The 22,365-nt window shown below is 32.9% G+C and overlaps 1 protein-coding gene across 5 annotated transcripts in view; it reads right to left on the bottom strand.

Annotated features, from left to right (window-relative positions):
* Positions 1-22,365, bottom strand: part of SEMA3A (semaphorin 3A) — a 465,420-nt gene that overhangs the window by 305,202 nt on the left and 137,853 nt on the right. For 2 of the 5 annotated variants that reach the window (XM_079151726.1, XM_079151729.1), the window contains exon 3: positions 12,583-12,958. The exons of the other annotated variants lie outside the window; for them this stretch is intronic. The gene's annotated coding sequence lies outside the window, so the exon portion shown is untranslated. The remainder of the gene's footprint in view (positions 1-12,582; positions 12,959-22,365) is intronic. 5 annotated transcript variants of the gene reach the window in all.

The raw sequence follows: 22,365 nt of genomic DNA, 5'->3' as shown, positions 1-22,365 counted from the left end.
AAAAATGGAAAAGGTGAAGCTTTCACAAGTAGCAGGCTCCAAATAAACCAGTACACCCAGCATAAGGCTCGTGATACTAGCAAAAACATTTTTTTCACACATTAGGAAATGCTACGATTAGCTGGTACCCATCACCCTAATAGGACACTTCTCCATATTAATGTGAGATTCAGCTTGCAGACCCTAAAACTCTTTCCATCCCTCAGGCTACATTTGTCCCAAAGAAGCATTAGTCACATGTAGCCTTAAGGGACTTTCATACAAAACTTGTGGGAGTAATATATAGATTCTTTCCTTGGAAGAGAAAAGGACAAGACAAAACAAAACTGGGTCAGGGTTGGTGACTACTAATACAGTAAATCTGTGAATGCCCTTTTGCTTCTCCCTTCTCGTTCATTTCCTCAGTTTTACCTTCTGACCTTCTAGACATAGAAGTGTTGTGTATAGAATATTAAATATGAACTATATGATAGTTACTCATGAAGTTCTGCTTGGGGACAGCATCTTCTCCCACAATTCATTCATTTTTGCCTCTTGCCCCATTTCAATGTTGAAAGTAACCAACTGCTGTTTCTCTCTCTCCCTTTCTCTCTCTCTCTCTCTTTTCTTTTTCAGGAGTAGATGTTTACCATAGGATAATTTTATTCTTTTAATTTTGTTATACTTTGGCTTTCCTAAATATCACTATTTTCAGCTTAAAAATATTAAAAACAAATGTAATCTTACTGTTTAGTGTTTTTTTTTTTTTTTTTTTTTTCCTGGCACCTGCTCTTCCTATTCTGAAATTCACAGTACATTTCACATTCACTATACTTGACTACTCCTTGTCTCAACATATTTCATCAGTTATTATGGTTGCTGAGTTGCCAATAAATTATTTAACTGAAATAACTGTTTTCTGGTGGACAGCATTTCTTACGACAAACTCCATGAAAATGCAACTACTGCAGGGAAGTCTGAAACTGCAAAAATGTATTCAAAATGTCAGGTTTCTAAATAAACTTTGAAATAAATGTGATTTAAGAAGCTATGTTTGTTGCTTAAAATTCCATAGATCCAGAGATACTTACTACATTTTTATATCATCAAAGAAGCACACTATAAATGATGAAATAAGATAAACTTAAAAAAAAAACAGGAGTTGTCCATCAAATATTTTTTTAGGTCATTTCGAAGCCTCCCTTTCCTCATTCATTCAAATGAATAAGCAATAACTAATTCTTCTGTCTTTAGTATAATATTTTCAGCTTTAAAACATTTATAATAAAATATGTATTTAAAAATAAAAATATGAATATTTCTTATTTAGCTCCTTGATTTCTTTAGCTTCTAAAGGTTAATATCAAACTGATCATCACAAACTAGTTGTTAATTATGATTTTGAAATAAATAGGAAACCATTACAAACTGCGTATATATTTATAACTTACTGTCTAAACTCTACTAATTCTTTAGACTTTTTGCTTTGCGGTTACCACGAGATTTACAGAAAAACATATTTTGATCATAGGAAGCTATTTGGGAATGATAACATTTTAACACAATTGTGAATATAAGAAAACAAAACAGGAGAACCAGAAAATATGTTCATAAAACTACACTTGTTCACCATTCCTTTACATATTATGAATTTCATTGTCCCATTTGCATCTTTCTATATTGCCTATCTCTTAACTTATTAACGTAGCTATTATTTTAATTGGTTTGGGTTCTAACCTTCAAACTAAAGGTATAAATGCTTTTCACACCAGGTTTACAATGCTAGAACATTCTGAGTTCATCAGCATGGTTACTCTTACCAGTGAGTTTTATACCCTCTGATGTTTTCTTCTTACTCATTAATATCTCCTTTTTTCAGTTTGAAGAACTCCCTTTAGAACTTCTTTGAGAACCAGTCTGGTAGAGAACCATTCTCTCTGCTTTTACTTATCTGGGATGTCTTTATTACTTCTTCATTTCTAAAGAATAGCTCTGAAGAGTACAATCTTTTTGGCTGGAAGGGTTTTTGCATAAGTACTGTGAAAATTCCTCTCTTGACCTTGGAGTTTCCTTCTGAGAAGTCTGCTGCGAAGCTAATTGGAATACTCCTATGTGTATTTGTTTATTCATTTCTCTCTTGCTCATTTGAGATCTTCATTTCATCTTTCACTTTTGATAGATTGATTACAATGTGTCTTGGGGTAGACTTGATTGGCAACCCTCAGACTTCTTATACCTGGATATTTGTATCCTTCTATAGGTTTGGGATATTTTTGTTATGACCTCTTTGAATAAGCTTCCTAGCCCTCTGGCATTCTCAATTCCCCTTGAACTCCAATAATCTGGATATTTGCTCTTTTACTATTGTTCCAAAGTTTCCACAGAGTTTCTTCATTCCTTGTTGTATTTTCTTTTTTCTTTCTTCTCTACCAACTATGTATTTTCAAGTATCCTGTTTTAAGCTTACTGATTTACTTTTCTGTTTGACCTATTCTGTTATCTATGTCCTCTATTACATTTTTAACTTTGCTTAGTATATTGCTCTCCTCAAGGATTTCCATTTGACTTTTTAATTACTTCCATGCCTGTATTAAGTTTTTCTCTTGGAGATTGAATCTTTTCTGTGTTTTCTTGAAGCATATTAAATTTTCTTAAAATAACTCTTTTAAATTTTCTATCTGAAAAGTTACTTTCTGGTTACCTTTGGCACCTTTTCTTGACTGTATGTGAGGTAATGATTCCTGAAAATTCAGAACAGTACGAGTTTTGTTGTTGTTTTGTTTGTTTGTTTGTTTGCAGTGCTGGGGATCACACCCAGGATCTCACACATTCCAGGCAAGTTCTGTACCACTGAGCCTCATCCTCAGCTCCATAGTTTCCTGAAATTCCTGTTGCTTGGTATATGATGTTGACTGGGATTTGAAGGATTTGGTATTTATTCCAGTCTACAGAATCAGAAATTTCAAGAAAGCTTTGAACATAGTCCATTCTGCTATTTCAGCACAAGATGCTACTGTTAAGTGGAGGTTCATCACAAGTCTATTTTTGTTGTGTTGTCCTTGGTTCAGCACAAGAAGGTAATCCAAGCTCAAACTTTCCCCAAATCCACAGACGGTGTGTTTTTCAGTATGAATCAAGTAAGAACCCAAAAAAGGGCAGTCTATCTCCTTAAGTCTTTCCCTTGGGTTGGGGTAGGCCCTGACCCTGGTCATAGTCATTGACCTGTATATGCAGACAAACTCAAAATGCTCTACTACTATAAACATGGAGTGTAAAGCATTTATATCTTTAGTATAAAGACTAAAATCCAAAATGATTTTCAAAACAATAATAACTGCATTAACATGTTAAGAGAGAGCAATATAGAAAGATGGGGCATCAAAAATCCATAATGTGCCAGGCATGATGGATCATGCCTGTAATCCAAGCGGCTCAGGAGACTGAGGCAGGAGGATTGCGAGTTCAAAGCCAGCCTCAGCAAAAGTGAGGTGTTGAGCAACTCAGTGAGACCCTGTTTCTAAATAAAATACAAAATAGGGCTGGGGATGTGGCTCAGTGGTTAAGTGCCCCTGAGTTCAATCCCTGGCACACACACACACACACAAAAATTCATAATGTGAATATGGCTGGAGTGCAAGTGTAGATTTTTCAAACACATTTTCTGTTTTTTTTTCTTATCTTTATGATCATCTTTAATTATTATAGTGTCAAAGTAGCTTGTTATAATAAAAAAAAAGTTTTGTAAGTCATATAGTTAACCTCAAAGGAAAAATCTCTAATTGAAAACCCCAAATAAGCAAGGAATCAAAACATACTACTATATTAAATTACTTAATCACAAAGGAAAACTATAAGAGTGAGAAAAAAGAGAGGACCTACAATGAAACTAGAAAATAAGTTAGAAAATGAGTGTAGTAAGACCTTATCTATTAACAATTCTCTTAAATATCTGTAGATTAAATTCTACTATTAAAAGATAAAGAATAAATAGATGGATAAATAAGAAGACCCAACTCTATGCTGTGTGCAAGAAATTCATTTTGCCTCTAAAAACATGCTCTATAACTAATTGTATCACCTTAGTTTAAACATATGGAAAAATGAGAATAGTAGCACTATCTACCTAATAGTCTTGTTAGGACTAATGATTTAATATATGTAGAACTAATGCCTGTCTCAATAGAAGACTATGATTATCTTGCTCTTATTGTCGTCATGACCACTATCATCTTCATTTATATTTTAATTATATTCAAGGAAAATGCATATTTTCAAGAAAGATACAAAAATTGAGGATTTAATAAAATGGGAAATCACATTTAAACTCAATATAAGATTTTTGAAGGAGTTTTCATTTCTAGAAGAGGAGCTTTCATGCTTAACACTAGGGCAGAATTACAATAAGTATGAGCATGTCCCATAAGGTCACATTGCCTAGTGGAGGCACCATTCCACCATTCCAAATGCATTGGAGAATATTTGGCAAATGATTACAACTCTGGCTTCTATATCCTAATCTGCAAACTGAGGGGACAACAGTATACCACTTGTCAATTTGTAATAAAGATTTAAGTAATCATAAATGGCCATCATCAAAAAATGAATATGTTTAAATGTACAATAAATGCTCAATAGGCATTGGCAATTGGGAGACTCTATCTCTAAATAGATAGATATCTAATAGATTGACAATATCCAATGGTGTATTTTGCTGTGTGCTATAATATTAATGTCAATCAAGGGCATCAATACTCAAAAGTGCTTGATTACTTCTTCAAAAGATTCAATTCACTGCAGTCTGGTTGCTAAAGTTTGCTAATATTCATTTTAGCAAAGCTCTTAATCTTCATGTTCTTTTGGCACTAATCAGTATATAATCAAACATGCCATGTATGACAGACAGACCACCTTCAGTTAAAGCAGAACATAAGAACCATTCTCTTCTGAAAAAGAAAACATTTGTCTGATGAGGAGATATTATGTCATTTCCTGAGTGGGAGTTCACAAGGGGGTACTTGCAGCATGCAATAAGTAAAAAAGAATAAATTTGGGGAAATAAAGTTGAAGAATCTTGTAGAAATCATATAAATAAAAAAATATGCCCATGCTTCCAGGTTAAACATGACCTCTTCTTACAATGAACTATAGTTCTTTCAAAAATGGAGAGCTTATTCTCTGATTATATTCTGTCATAAATCATATGGACAGATGTGCGCCTTAGTCACGCATCATGGTTGATTACCATCATTCAAGGTTTATGCAACACAGGCCAAGGATTTTATTTTTTAATTTAACATTTAATTTCTTTGGTATTATAGTAGACAAAAAGTAATATCCCATGAATTTTTCTTGGTTATAGCACATCTGCACAATAAAAATATTTATGTCAAATATTTTTATTTGACTTTAAAATCATGTATATTTGCTTATTATCTTCCATAAAGTAGCATATTTTTGTTGTAATATGGTTTAAAATAAAACATTTTAAAGTTTTTAACCATGTATTACCTTCCCAAGTTATTTTAATGAATGGTAAGTTACTACAATATCAAAATGTATAAATAAATGAAATTATCTGGAGAACTTCTGTTTACCACTCTGAAGGCTGAACCAACTTACATTCTTGGCACCATGAGTCAAGGAGTTTTCAAATTACAGGGTGTGTGAGGAACATTGCAGCAGGCTGCCTTAGGTGGGTGGAATGAATCCATAGGGTGGTTTCTTACAGAAGCAAACTCTATAGAATGAATGACAGTAATCTAATGGGGTTTCCAATCAAACTTCATTCATTAGTTCAAGTCAGACCTGGTGTAGAGAGATTAACATGAGATTACTCAATATTTCTATTAGATAGAGTTCAGATTTGACATTGGTCATGGATATAAAGTTAATGCTGAATTGGCTTTGGAATTCAAACCCTTATAGTTATCTGCCAGCTCCAATGAAGGAACAAAAACAAGATTGTTACAGAGAAAAAAGAAAAGAACATATGGTTGAAACAAAGCAAATGCTGTTTTTGGCTGAAAAATGGCAAACTGATGATTATGTATACTTTGGAAATCACTTTATCAAATTAGAATTCTAGATTACAAAATTTAAATTTTTTATCTTTACAAGAAAAGTCAAAATAATTTCTGAATTATTTTTTCATAGATTGAGGCTTATTATGAAATGTGATCTTAAAAATCACTATTTTTTGTGAAAAGTGATATACATATCAAAATGTATTTAGCTAAATAGACTATACAATATAGGTAAAAATGATGAGGAAAATTCACAATTGACCTGGTTTTATAATTGTCAGAAAATAATTCCATTGCTTTAACAATCAGCAATCAGCAGATATTTACTGATTGATAAAATGTCTAAGGCATGGGAGATGTGGTAGAGAACACTACAATTCAGTAGACAAGAGTAAGCTCTTCCCTTAAAGAATTTTTATTTGAGGAGAAAGAAAAAACACATAATAAATAATAAATGCTATGAAAACAAGTGTGATAATTAATATGATACATGGTATAAATGCAGTAGTTTATATTTGCCTTTGTTTTTGTAATAGTCCTACAGACCTATAACAGAGGACAATGTCTATGTATGTATGCATGTACACATTCACTAGTCTGATTTACTGTCTCTATCCTTTATCATCTATCCATCTATCATCTATCTATTTTAAATAATTTGTGCCAACTATGGAACAGACATTGATCTAAACAATTACGAAATTATTTTATAAAGCAAGTACCAAAGTGGGGGAGAAAAAAGAATGAGGGGAGTTATTATTTTGGATTGGAAGCTCAGGGAGGACTTCGCTAATAAGGTCACTTTTGCTAAAAGACCTGAATGAAGGGAGACTGAGACTGAGAAAGAAGAGACTCACCATGTACAGGTGGAAGTATGGCTGAAATAGCAAGAAGACCCTGAGACTGCAGAGGCCTAAGTGAGGGGCATGTTTGTGAATGACATCACAGAGGTATGAGGAGGCTAACAACGGAAAGCCTTGTGGAGAATTATAATTGGAAGGTTTGAACAGAATAGTGATATCATCTACCATTTTATTTAACTATTTTAGTTTTAGAATATTTAATTTATTGTCCATAAAAATTACATAAATTATAGTGATATGATTATATATATGTATTACCATAATCAAATCAACACTTTCATCCCCATTCACGCTGTGATTTAGATCTCAGAACTTGTTGAACTTATCAACAAGGCTTTGTTTTGTTTTTAGTTTTTTTATGATGCTATCAATGGAACCCATGGCTTCATGCATTCCACAGGTGCTGTTCCACAGAGTTATGTTGCTCACTTGTTCATCTTATAGCTGAACACTTGTACCCTTTCACCAATATCTCCCCATTTCCTCTACACACCAGTGCCTAGTGAACATTCTGCTCTCTGCTTCTATGAATTTGACATTTTTTAGATTCTATGTGCTAGTGAGATCATGTGGGTATTTGTCTTTCTCTATCTGGTATATATTATTTAGCATAATGTCCTCCAGATTCATCCATGGTGTCACAAATGGCAGAATGCCCTTCAGTTTTATGACTGAATACTGTTGCATTATGATCTGACCTATTTTAAAAGGATCATCTGGAACTTGATGGAGTATAGACTATTGCAGCTGTTTGTGCAAGCCAGGAGATAAATTGTAGAATTTTACAATAGTTCAGAGAAAAGTTGGTTGCCTATGTAAGAGCATTCATGGGAGCACTGGTTAAATAAAAGGTTCTGGCCAAATTATAATTAGGCAATTTCTATAATTGAAGGATAAAAATGTTAAAAACCAAAGCTAAGTGTTTTATGGATCATAAGCAATAAATATTTTCTGAAAATTATTTTTCTTTGACTTGTTTTAGTTTTGGGACATATAAATAATACCAATTATTAGATTTTGCTCATTTCAAACTACCTATCATTTAAAAAATAGGTCTACAGTATTGTACCAGTAACAGCCTCTGAAACTATTTTTCATACAAGGGTAAAAATGAAATGTGCAAATTCTAGTAATGAGTTGATCTCTACCCTTAACAAGCTCTACAATATTTCCAGGGAGGAAAACGTTTACATATCAGAGAATGTCAATAGATCTTTGAAAATAAAATATCTAAAATATAACTAAATTTTATGCCAATTTGTATAATCAATAACAGTCAGTAAAGAAATAATCTATTATATTGCCATCATCAGGAAACACTTCATATAAAGTGATAAGAAGAAACGACTAAAAGGAAGATGCAGAGAAAAAGAGAAATGGAGAAAGAAAAGCAAACAGGCAAAGTAGAAAAATGCTGAACCTTTGATGTATGTTCAGAATTGTGATTTTTTTGTCTGCTGTGATGACCTGCAGTCTGCCAGCATATCGATGCCTTTTTTGAAAGCAGATTGCTCACTGTCAGCGTTTATCATCCGCCATTTGCCTGCCTCTCACCTGTCCACCGCCTGCCTTACACCTATCCATCACCCAACACTCAAGGTTCACCTCCTGATCGGCCAACAACAGTCAGCAAACTGATCGCCAACTGCCAGTGGAGCACCGGCTGCCTGCTGTTGCCTGGAAGTTCACTGTTACAGTACCTGCAGGTTTGAGTACACATGGCTGCCGCCATTTTGAGTCAACAGCCAGGCCCCATGGGACCCCTGGCCAGACTGTCTGAGCCCTGTCTCCAGGATCCCTCAGCCCAACCGATCACTCCCTGCCTCTGGGGCCCTCACATCGACTGACTGCTCCCTGCCACCAGGACCCCCAGACCAACTGACTGCTCCCTATCACTGGGACCCCAGACCAACTGATTGCACCCGGCCTCCAGGATCCCACAACCACAAACACACTGGACCTCCAGGACCCCTGCCTGACCAACTGCATCCCGTCTCCAGGACCTCCAGCAGACCACGTCCACCCCTGAGCTGCAGCTCCCCATTTGCCAACACATTTCGAAGCCAGAGTGGCCATCTTGGATAATCCTGGAAGCAGTAACTCCGATCTTTGGGTGGGGCAAATCCCATCCTGAGACACCTGCTGGAGGCTTGAAGCTCATTGTCAGGTACCTCTCATGCATCAGGCTACTGAACTCTGGGAGGTTTCATTAGTATATGACTGTTATACAGAATTGTACTAGAATCTTCACACAGAATCAAGGTAGTAGCAAAGGGCATACATAATTCCTAACAGAGAAAGCAAAAAGGCATATAAAATATTCTTGATTTTCATAAGATCTATTTGAATAATTCTGTATGTGATCCTATTTAAAATCTATGAAATTACTGTTTACATATTATAATTACCTTATTTCATAGATATGAGTTTAATTTTTGAAATTATCTTTTATTTTGAACTAATTCCAGGTTTATAACTTTCAACACTGCTAGCTCATTCAAAGAATGTGGCATTTAATCACATTACAAGCCTAAAAGCATGCAAATGGAGCAAATGTTATTATAAAAAACAGCTATGGAACATTTTTATTTTGTTTTGTCTTGTTTTGATGAATGGACAACTCTCCAGGTTATTTGCCTTTTATCTAGGGCTTTTAGCTTGAAATAAATTTAAACTAGGATTAATGGTAACAATGTAATATTTGCATACATTGATCACAAAATAAATGAAGCACAAAGATTGTAACATCTTCTAATTTATTGTGATGAGAGTTGATAGATTACAGTTTTGAGTTTATGGATTAAATATTTATTTTAGAGGCAGCTCCATTTATCTTTAGATAGTTTACCTTTACTGGAGTGCATAAAATTCCTTTTGTGCATAAATGTATTTATAAATTATAAAGATATAAAAGAGCAGGTATAATCTTTAGAAATCTTACTCAGAACCAGCAATGCATCAAGAGACTAAGGACTGAAACTATAGAGATAAGTTATTTTTTTATGGCTGTATATGTGGAAAAAATGTTTTAGTGTTCTCATCTTCATAGTTCAAAAATCTCATTTGCATCCTCACAAGAGAGTTTGGTAACCATGAATAAACATTAGTGGCCTCTTTAACACCATGTTCTTAGAGAACTTTCTGGCATAAAATAAATGTTTATCTCTTTGTGGAGGGAAAGAAAGAGAAACAGAAAGGAGAAATGGTAGGGGAAAGAGAGGAAGAGAGAAGAAATAGATAATTTTCAGGACAAGAAGCTTTATACAGGGGAAAGAATGTATCTGAATCAAAGATACAGAGGTAGTGTGAAGAGTGGAATCAATAATTCCATCATAGTTTCACAGGCGATTTCCTGGAGGTCATTTTCAACATGGAACCTTAAGAAAAAAATTTGATTGCGCTAAGTAAATAGGGATGTAGTGAAGTGACCTTAGAGAAAACAGAACATTCTAGGCAAATGTAACATAAATGAATGGAGGCAGTGAAACATTGAATTGCATGTGGCTTTATGTATCAAAATGTATATTTTAATAAAATGAGAGGTAAAATATGGGTTTTTCAAAAGGGTTGTTATGGTAAAGATTTGAAGAAGATTCTAATGAGAGAAGAAATATGAACACAGCAGAAATTTAAGAAGAACACTCTCAGGAACCTAGATGCGGACTGAGAACACATGATGTGACAATTATAATAGTCCAAGTGAACAACATAGGAGTCCAAATAAGATGGAGGCCATGGCTTTGCAACTCAAACTTAAAAAGTATATTATTACTTTGTCTTATTTAATCAACAATCATTAAAATCAACAGTATATAACATGTCTCAGTGAAAAATAATTGTGAATATAGTATATAATTTCAAAGTTATGTTATTTTATGTTACTTATTTTATATTACTCTTTGTGCCTTCACATGGTATTTCATGGCCTTGAAATAAATACTGTCTGACACTATAATGGTTTTGTGGTATTATTTTTCTGGCAAATTTAGGGCTTATTTCTGCTGGCTTAATAAATGAGACCCATCATATGATTAATTCATAAATGGACAATATCATATGCCTCACATTCTTACCTAATGGTCAAAGATAAAGGCATATATATATATATATATATATATATATATATGTTTGTTTTACTTGAGTTACTTCTTAAGAAATTCTTGTTTTATATATATAAATATATAAAACATATATATAAAATATATATATAAATATATATATAAACTTATATATATATAAAATATATAAAAAATATATATACATATATAAGTTTATATATATATTTATATATATAAATATATAAAACATATATATATATAAAACAAGAATTTCTTAAGAAGTAACTCGAGTAAAACAAAAGCAAGGACAATAAAATTGAATTTATTCCAAAGCATCACTGGTTCCTGTGAAATTAATAAATTGAATACATACTTTAAGCCCTGGATATATGTATCCTTATTCATTATTCTGATTGTTCTATTAAAAATATAGTTAACTGGGAATTCAAAATGAATCTGAAAGAATCTTATATGGCAGTAATATGATTTAGGTTGCATTCATAAATATTTTTATGTCAGTTCAAAAATAAGACTGACAATCTCATACTTATTTTGAAGCTAGACTATGACTAATTAAAATAACTTTTTAAATGTTCATACTGAACAAGTAGAAAGTCTAATACTAAAATTTTGAAATGATTTTTTAAAAATAATAAAAGGAATATTTAACCAAGTATGATATATATTTAAATAATAAGATCTACCAATTTTCAAATGTTTTCAATGAAGTTTATCTGCTTAGATGGATATAGAAAAGGGTATTTTTCCTCTGCCACCTAAAACAATCATCTGCCATTGTTTGCCCTATTTATTTTCCATTACTTTCCCTCATCCCATGGTATACTGAGGGTGGTACAACAATCTGACTTGTTTTTTGCATGTTAAATGAATAGGGATTTTTAAATTTTATACATGTATCTAACTCCTCCATGAAGCTCATGCTAATGATTCCTACATTCATTTTATAATCTAAGAATAGTTTCAATTTTATCAAGTCAATGAGGATGAAAAATACAGCAATGGATTATGCCCTTCCTCTCTGTTTGGTATTCATATATGAAGGGGGCAGGTCAAGACATCCAAGACAAGAGACAGGCCCCCTGCCAGGCTGCAGAGAGAAAGGGCAGAATCACACACAGTTAGATTTTATAGATTAAAGTTGATATTGCAGGTTTTATATTTGAATCCCATGAACTCTATAAAAATGTATAAAATAGAATTTCAACTAGCCAATATCTGTGACAGGTATGGTTTTTTGTTGTTGTTGTTGTTGTTTCTTAGTTTGTTTTGTTTTGTTTTGTGATGGATTGCTTTTCTGAGTAACCTTCAAATTCTACTTTGCAGTTATTCTACTTGGAACTCAGGAAGACATCAGAAACTTCAGGATATGAAAAAGAATGGAAGTACCCAAGATGATTAAGAAACTTACCAGGGGGATATGGAAGGATTTTTTTATTTTTTATTTTTTTATTTTTTTGGCTTCCCTCCAAAGTTCTTTTAGTTTGAAATCAAGGCATAATGTTTTATGGCAGGAGCCTTCTACCTTAGATAAATTCTGTTGAGTTTCAGCTTCTAATCTCATCCCACAGTTTTATAATAAAGTTTGAAAATGAAAGATTCAAGTGACTCTAGTTACACTACTGTTTTATATTCACTTACATTTTAAGTCAAATTTTCATGGGCTGTCATCCACAGTGCATTGAACTTGATCTTCATTACTAGCAGTTTTTGTTTTATTTACTTCTAAATAATCATTGCTCATTATAACAACAGAATTGGTTATGGTTTGATTTCCAACTGTGGTTTGATGTCAGTGTGTATGTACAGGACATCCACAGGTGCCTGAAAGACCATGAAGAAAAAGAAGAAAACCAGTCCAGAGTAAAGTTTCACCGATCCAGATGTTGCTGCTGCTGCTGGAGCTTGGCATTACAGCATTACAGCTGGCAAGTAATAAGCGAATGAAATCTGTGTGCATGTGTGCGTGCTCCTTCAGTGGTAGGAAAAGGAGAAATGGAAGAAAGGAAAGTTCAACCTGTTAAATAAAACAGGAATGTGGTTGAGAACATGATCAACCTCACTGGAAATGAGGTATTCCCCTAATGTTTATGAAACGTTCTGGTACAATGAGGAAAATACAATTCGTGTAAATGAACATGTAGAACTAAAAGTATAAAAGTCCTGACTCCAACTGTTTTTTTAAATTTATTCACAATGTTATCATGAACTGGATTCAGTTATTTCCCTTTTTCATTAACTTACTTTTACCATTAATTAGCCATAAATACCCATTTAAAGAGAACTCCCACAAAGAATCCAGAGACTACAGAAGTCATTGAAACATGCAATATGTTAATATCCAATAGCAGATAACAGATGTCCATATCAAGATATTACAAATAAACCTCAAAATCTAAGCCCCAAAAACACTTCCAGAAAAAAAAAAATGACATCATATCTGCCGTGCATTAAAATAAGAGCAATGTGAGTGTAAATACTTCTCAATTTTTATTCATGGTAATGCAATCTATCTCTTATTTTTATACACTGTCAATGAAAAGAAATGTTCTTAATTCTAGGATGGTCTAGACAGTGGTCCGTAGAAATCTAAACATCTAGACAAGTTAGTCTATTAATTCCTAACAGGAACACGGGGATTAGATGTCAGGCCAAATTATAAGTCTTCATTCAAAGTCAAAGTTAAAATTAAGAAGAGAGAAATTAAAACTGACTTAATGTGAAGAAACTAATTATTCTGGTTTTGATTTTTAGTTGCAATTCAGTGTTGTACTTTAAAAGGACTTTGCCTTATGTAATCGAACATGACCCTGATGTAATCAAACTAAGGCACCAACAAATTCAGATAAGTATGTATTTGTATGTATACTCACATACATACATAAATATATATATGAAGTTGTGCTTCATAGAAAGGAGAAAAATACTTGATGACTGTTTATTAGATTTTAGCACTGAGTAAATATTTTTGGTTCTGGAGAATATTAGATAGAATACTGAGTAACTTTACTATTAGGTCTGCTATACTCAGACTACTTTAAGTGTCTCTACCCACTATGGATATGTTATCAAAGTAATGACTCAATAGTTTAGGGTTACAAATCATTATATTATTTAGGATAAGAGAAATGACACAATTTCATTTTTTAAAAAGTCATGATTCAATCTAAGATTGGTGTCTTAGATGACATTTCAGGCCTTCAATTGGGGAATTAATTAATCCATCCTGTAGTTATCTCCATTAGCTATTTTCTCTATAAAAAGCTGGACTTAATGGAGTGTTTCTTATGAAAAATTGGAAAATCAATAATACTAACTTTATATATCATTCAGCAATTTAGAAATAGTTTGTAAAAACATAATCTCCACAAATTCTCATTTGAACCTTTAATCAAGATCCTCATTACAAAAACATGAAAAATCTTCCTTATCTAAACACCATAATCTGGCATTTTTGCACTTCCACCTGATTGTAAGAACCCTTGAGTAGTTAATAGTCAGTCCAACAACATCCTAACTTTACATTGAGAATGCTTAAAGTTTGGTACAACCTGACTACATTCTTTAAGTTCTTCATTTTCCTTTCTCATAATTCTCAGCATTCAAAGAAGCAATTAAAACTGACAGCACTACCAGGTGACAGGAGTTGCCTCTAATTAACATAAATTTATAAAAGTACTAATTTTCCAAAATTTCAAACTTTTGTGGTTTACCATGATATACTCAACCTCCAAAGAAAGGCTTAAATGAATAAAAAATAGCCATAAATCAGAGAGTCAAAGATCATCCATTAAGTGTGCTAATTTTGAATTATTTTGAAGAATGGAAATTTTCAAAGGCATAATGCTTATGAACAATGACATTTTCTTTTTATTGCTTTCAGTTTGGGACTTTTATCCAAAACATATGCTATACTTACAGAGTGACTAACTATCTGCTATCATTTAAATGAATTCTAAGCAATGGGGCATCCAGGAAGTTATTTTTAAAATATAAAGGAAAATGGTTTTCAAACTTCACATAGTGCATTGTGTTCCATGTTCCCAAATTTGAATGCCCTGAAAAGAGGTGCAAATTGTCAGATTCTGGATTGTGCTCTCCCGTGTATTTAATAGATGTTGGTATATACCTACCATCTACCAATTACACTGAAAAATAATAAATATTCAAGAATTAATTTTCCTCCAATTGACTAAATGCCAAAAGCAACAGTTTCAAAGACTAAACCTATATCCCTGCTACTTTAAGTTATACCTACATAATTCCAAATCCTAGATTGATCTTTTTTAAGAGAAAATATTTTGTAATGAAAATCTATTTTCATTTATATATTTGCTATACTTTTAATTTAATCTTAAGAAATTTATTAATATATTTTAGGGGATAAAATTTTCAATGTGACATTGGAAGTATTTCATAATTAATGCTAGATAAACTTAATCTACTTTTGACCTAAGTTGAAGTTTTATGGATATAAGCATTTTCCAGAAAAGTTGTCTGTTTAAAATTTATAATAAAAATGAAACAAACAAAATAAAGTTAATAAGATAGACAAGTAAACCATAATGACATATTGAAATATTTTATGTTTATGCTTTCTAAAACCTTTTGAAAATAATTATTGATTTCAAATATTTGATACATATTTCTTATTATAAATAATGTTTCCTTGCTGACAGAAGCTCACTTTTCAAAATTTCAATATTTTAAATAATTTGAATCTATTCTATAGATACTTTAGATGAGGAGGAGAAATTGTCTAAGTTACTAGGATTTCCTAGCCTTAGAAAAGAGATAAACTTACATTTATACATAACAAACTGATCATGATAAAACAGGCCAACCCATTTTCATAACAAAAAGCTTGTGTTTCATATCTTTATTCCTCAGATCTTTTGCATGTTTATTTTGGGTCTTAAATGTAGTTCCTACTAAAATATATTTTTACATTGGGAAATACAGGTTATAGTTACAGAATATAATTTTTATAATTATAAGAAACTGTTGATTGATATATGTGTGTGTGTGTGAAAGAAAAAGAGAAATCCATCTTTCACCTATCTATCCAATCATACATGCACAACACATTTAGTCCTTCTTAGAAAGTCAAGATAAACCAATTCACATTCTTCTTGGGACTTAAGTCATGACACCTTTAAATGACACATATTTGAGCTATAGAGACACACATTTAAGCAACGAAATTATAGTTGAAAATAACACACACATTAGCCCAATTAATAAATATATTAATAGTGTTTTTTTATTTATTGTTTTATTTGTTTTCATTAGATATCATCTCAAATTTCAGAAATGGTCTGAGGCAAAACTAATCGATATAAGTAGGCCACATATATTTTAAGTTTCCCAGCAGTCACTTTAGAAAAATTAAAAATTTAAAAGATGAAACTAATTTTAATAATGTATTTTATTTAGCCTAATATAACAAAATATTTTAATTTCAACATGTATTAATAGAAGAATGATTGTGATATTTTACATTCTTTCTTTCATAAAGTTCTTAAAATCTACACATCACAACACAGTCTAGCACAATTCAAGAACTCAATTGCCACATATGACTGATTGGTGATTGCTCATATTAGACAGCATAGGTCCATAGTTAGTTAAAATCTACCAACAGTATGATCTTCATCTTGAAATATCAAGCATCTTCTTCCTAGATACCATATTTAGAGGAGTATAAGCAGGCAACTGTCACATTTAAATATCACAATGACTATAGAAACAAATCCTATATGAGTGCAATTAAGGGGAAACTTTTCAAAACAGAGAGGGTAATTAAGTAGAAAATGTGTGGTTAAATCCACACAAAAAAATGTTGGATGGAAAGACCCTTTTCCAAACAGAAGAACACCAAACATAAAAGGAAAGGGGACGGGTGGAAACTCAGCACAGGCAAAAATTACCATATTTACTGAATAGAAGGCCAGTTTGGCTCTGGAAAACTTCTTCTTTTTTCCCCCAAGAGAGAATGGCCACACGCCAATAGATACAGGCCTAAAATAGAGCATATACCATGGTAACCATAGTAATGAGTAGATGGAACTAAAAAAGCTGGTCTTGGGTGAGCAGATGTTCAGTCAAAGCAAGAATGAAAACATGAACTGCAATTCACAATCTTCGTTTTCTCTACATACAGTAGGACAGTGTTCTGTGAGCCTGTGGGAGAAATGTGCCTGAGAAGGAGGAACCAGAATGCCAGAGATGCCTCATTATCGGCACAGGCACACACATCTAGGGTTCCATTAGAGAGGAATGTCCTGGAGAAGGTTTATGAAAGAATGATAAACATTTCCATTGTGGATGAATATACATACTTTCCTTAGCAAAAAGTGTATCTTGTAGTTTTTTAAACTAGTATCCAGGTTAAAGTATGAAAAAATATAAACTACCTTAATTGCCTTTGGGAAACATAGCCTAAATATAATTTTTCTAAGAATAGTACAGTTGTTATCTATATAATACCAACACCTTCCTCAGACTTCAATTTATCTCTGCTTCAGTAGCGAGTCAGAGCTGTGTTTAGGAACAAGGAGTGTTATACTCATGGCCTGAGTTTGAATCCTGGCTCATCAGGTGACTTTGGACAAGAATTTTAACTTCTTAAGACCTTCAGTAAACTAATGTGAAAAATGGGATTTGATCATGCAACATCATTGCATTGTATATTGATACATAAAGAAACTGGAACATAAAGAAACTGGAAGTGCCTGGTGTATAATTAGCAATAATACATTTTAGTTATTTTATTGTTATCCAATTCAATAAATTAGTTTTATACCAAATGCCAGTAAGTTTCAAATACCAGGAAAGGAAAATACTAGAACTATGTTTTATTGGGCCTAGCATACTTTTTGTTGATACATGTGTAATGTATACAAAAACACAAAAATCACAGACCCAGGTCCACATATATCTGTATTTTCCATCCCTTAAGACAGGCGTCTTAAGAGAAAACAAAGACACTGCACTCAAAGAAGGCAGGTAGCTCTCATCTTGTCTTCTGAAAAGCTACTTGCCAATAATCCATTGTGTGTTGAATACAGCTGGCAGTATTTCAAAACACATCCCAAGTCCTAGAAGACTATGGAGCTCAGGAAGCATTGCGTCATTATTAGCTCAAGATTAAAGTTCACCGAGGAATGGCTTCAAATTCAATTTAACATAAAAAGGCTTTAAAGGGAGGGATCATTGTGTTGAGATCTCAAAGAAACAAGCTTGCATTCTTGATGATCGGAAACTCCTTGATAAAGAATCTCCCTAGATCCTTAAATGCCTTATGCAGCTGGGGTTTGAGGTCACACTTTTCACCGTTTGGTGTGGGAAAGAGGTTTGGCACATATTCTTGACATACATTTAGCTCCAGGCATTCTTGTGCAAAGTACAAAAGTGTACCAAATTGCCTAACAGGTAATGTTTATCATCCACAAGTTTCAGGAAGCAGGGACATCTCTGGGAGGAGAGCATTTCAAGAAGAAATTGAACGGTGAAGGCCAGTACTTACGGAGAGTGAATATTATTAAAGATTGAACAAAATTTTTATATTCACCAAAGTTTAACCAAAGCATTCTTCACACAGGTGATCCTTACAGTGTTACACACACACACACACACACACACACACACACACACACACACACACACACGTGCACACACACACCTACACATACCCACTACATATGGTATATAATGAAGAATAGGGGTGTATGTGTGTATAATTTTAAAATAGTGGAAAATTTTATGCATATCCAAATGTCTGGCAAGTAAAAAAGTTAATATGATCTCAATAAGAATTATGTGCTAGAAGAACATAAAAGAGAAAAAGACATTCATGAATATAGCTACTGTAACACGAATTCAGTTGAAATATGAAGTTTAGGTAAAGGAGAAACTTATACCAAAAGTAAAATAATTATTTGAAATTACACATCCCCCCATTTTCACATCATGCCTCTCTTTCAAGAGAACAAGCAATCAACATTAATTATTGAAGTAGTCACATTCTTTATATTTTATAAATTGAAACTCATGATGCCCAAGAGATTAAACATTTTATTATTTCCTCACATTTCAGTTGCTCTAGACTTTACTTATTTCTAACACCAGGATTATTCTTCTGCATCTAAGGTTGAAGGTTTATAAAACTGGGAAGCTAGGCACAGAGATCTGGAACAAATAAAGAGTAATGATGGAAAAATGGCAGGTAGGGATTTAAGAAGGCCCACATCCATGACAACGACAACAAAAAAATCTTTAAATGCCAATACTATCTTCACATGATCCTGCCCAATAATGTCATTCAACTGTAAAAAGTTAGAAGAACTGAAAGGCAATTTGGAGAAGTCCAGTTTCCTAACATTTTTAAAGGGAGAGGGATAAAAAGAAGTTTCAAAGTATTAACTGAAATTGTTTTGATCTTTGATGGGAACAAGAACTGCATGACCAAATCTAGTTTTTAAAATTTGGAAGAAAAACATGTTTTCACTTATTTTCATCAGATGTGGAGTTTTACTTGAATTTGTTCTTTGTTTTCATATGGTATAGCTCAGATGTCTGTGGTAGGTTCTATTCTCCAATTTGGTGTACATATATAAATATATATATATATATCACATATATTGGATTCCTAGTAATAATTTGGTGCCAGGAATTGCTTCAGACTTTTCAGGAATTAACTGTTCAAATGGTGCTCTTTTGGAAAATTACAAATCAGAAAGTAGGCACTAACTGAACCAATGTAATTGCCCTCTATTTGGTGTGGGTTTGTGTGTTGAAAGAATATGTAATCCTAACAAAAGTAGATGATTTGGAGACTAATGGAGGCACAATAAAAGAGATCAGACTCCCCCTGCAAGGTCAATTAGAGACTGCTTGTGCAATTTCCCTCCTGTCTAATGGCCTTAATATAACCACATATTCTTATTATTGCTCTAAAGTTATTGAACATATGTAATCTGTGTATCTGTCTTTGTGGGTCCTTTCAATAGTACTACTCAAGGCAGCTGCACTTGAAGCTTAAGGGCTTGCAGCTGTTGGAAGCTATATCAGGAACGTGAGGGTTTGGCACTCATTTTCATAGTTCCTACTGTGTAGAAGTTTGGCAAGAACTGTGGAAAGGGTATGGTGACTTAAATAATGCTTGTAAAACTTTTCTCCATAGTTGTGGTTCTGAGCACATGAAGTATGGAGTTGAAGGATAGAAGGGTGGTTATTTTGATTTGAGGTATTTGGACCACATTCATACAATTATCATGAGGGCAAAATATTCTGAGACTCTTTTTAAATTTTGGTTTGTCTTTGATAAGTACAGCAGAGAGAAGAATTTTGTGAAGCAGCTATTAAAGAGGTTCTGTTTTCTCAGTTTCAACAGTAATTGAAACCTTAATATGGCCATTTATACTTATAATACCTTTAAAGACATATTAATGGAAGTATTCCTGAAGAGTTTCAAATTCATAGAACCATGTCACTATTAATTTTGGGAAAACATTCTAAACCTTAAATCAGCACTTATATAGGATATTTGAAGACATATTAGAGAGAAATTAATCATGAAGGATTAAAGAAATAACTTTAGGAAAAAATTCAAGAAATTTTAACTGCCCAGAAAGCATATTTTCAAACACTACCATGATGTGTTGTAACGATTATTATCAGATCATTTAAATCTTATAAAGAAAAGTAAATATTTAGTTAATATACTTTATGACACCTAAACATGAAAAGAATATTAAAGTGAATCATTTAAATAGCTATTTGATTGAATATTTATATGAATATAATTGTAAGCCATGAATTCTCAGAGATCCTAAGAGGAAATTTTAGAAAGTGGTAGTTTCCTAAGCAATTTTTTAAACAACATATTAGAATAAATTAATAATCCAAAGAGATTTTTATTCCTTGACCAAGAATAACATTTATGATTGAAGAATATTTTTGAGCTTTAGCAATTTGATGTTCTCTCTAGATCATTCAGTATGCAACTGACAGAATTATACTAAAGATTTAGAAATTATACTAAAGATTTAGAAATTATACTAAAGATTTAGAAAGATACAAACACACTAGGAATACTTGGGGAAAGTTAACTATAATATTAACAACTTTATAATTGCTTTAGCATTTCTAGCAAAATTACATCAGACCCATACATACATTTTTGAAGAAAATATGTTTCTTTCTGATAATTGAATGGTGTACAAAAACAAAACAGTAATTTAAAAATCTTCTATAAATATTTGGAGTATAAATGAGAAATCAGAATTATTCTGATAGTCAAGTTTTTTTAATCTTTATGATGTTATATATTCATTGTTTTAGTCAGCTTTTTGCTGCTGTGACTAAAAGACCCAACCAGAACAATTGTAAAGGAGGAAAAGTTTATTTGAGGGCTCACAGCTTCAGAGGTCTCAGTTCACAGATAGCCAGCAAGTGAGGCAGCACATCATGGCAGAAGAGTGTGGTAGAGGGAAGCAGCTCACATGATGATGGAGAAACAGAGACTCCACTGCCAGACATACACCCCACTAGCACACCCCCAACGACCCACCTCCTTCAACCACACTCTACCTGCCTTCAGTTACCACTCAGTTAATGCAATTTTGGGGGCACTTCACATCTAAGTCATAACATTCATGTACAAAGCAAAGTAGAGAAGACAAAAGAATCTCTTGAAAAAAATAATCCTTTGCAGTGGATTATTGGAATAATTTGTTAAGAAAAATTTCCATTTTATTTCATATGGACATAAATTACCCAAACATCATCCATATGGGTAGCACATACTCTCCATGCTTCTGCTTATCAGGCACTTAACATGATCAAGGAAGACTACCATAAATGTGTTCTTAAAGGTGCAACACCATGAATTGCCACTTTAAGGCTTTGATCAAGTGTCTGAATCTAATAAAGTCACCCAGCACTCACTTATCAAACACCTCCTACATATGAAATATTGAGGCTTTAATATTTTTTTCAAAGAGTGGTATGCATGTTTGTTTTATGAGTCTTCAAAGAATATTTCAGGGCAAGATTAGACTTTCTATTTTTAGGAAACACCACTGAACTCAAAGTCTAGAGATAAATTATTCTAAATTCAAACATAAATCATGGGAAAGTTGCCAACACCGTTGCCAACACCCTGATACTTTTTATACCAGGTCATGAATCTAGGTACTGAAATGAAGGAGTCATTTTTTCCTTTGTGCTCTTCCCTACCACATATTCATCCTTCAACAGGTTTACAGAGAACCTTCTGAGTAGTTATTGGTTCTCTCTACCTGCAATGACAGTTTAGCCCAAGCCTTCCTCACATCAACCTGAATGAATGAAATAGCCTATTCATTGTCCCGTTCAATCTATTTGTCCTTCAATGTTGACTCCACACTATTTCCCACTAAA

This window comes from Sciurus vulgaris, assembly GCF_902686455.1.
Source record: "Sciurus vulgaris genome assembly, chromosome: 8".
In the NCBI taxonomy this organism is placed as follows: Eukaryota; Metazoa; Chordata; class Mammalia; order Rodentia; family Sciuridae; genus Sciurus; species Sciurus vulgaris.
This window is presented reverse-complemented; position numbering and strand designations above follow the sequence as displayed.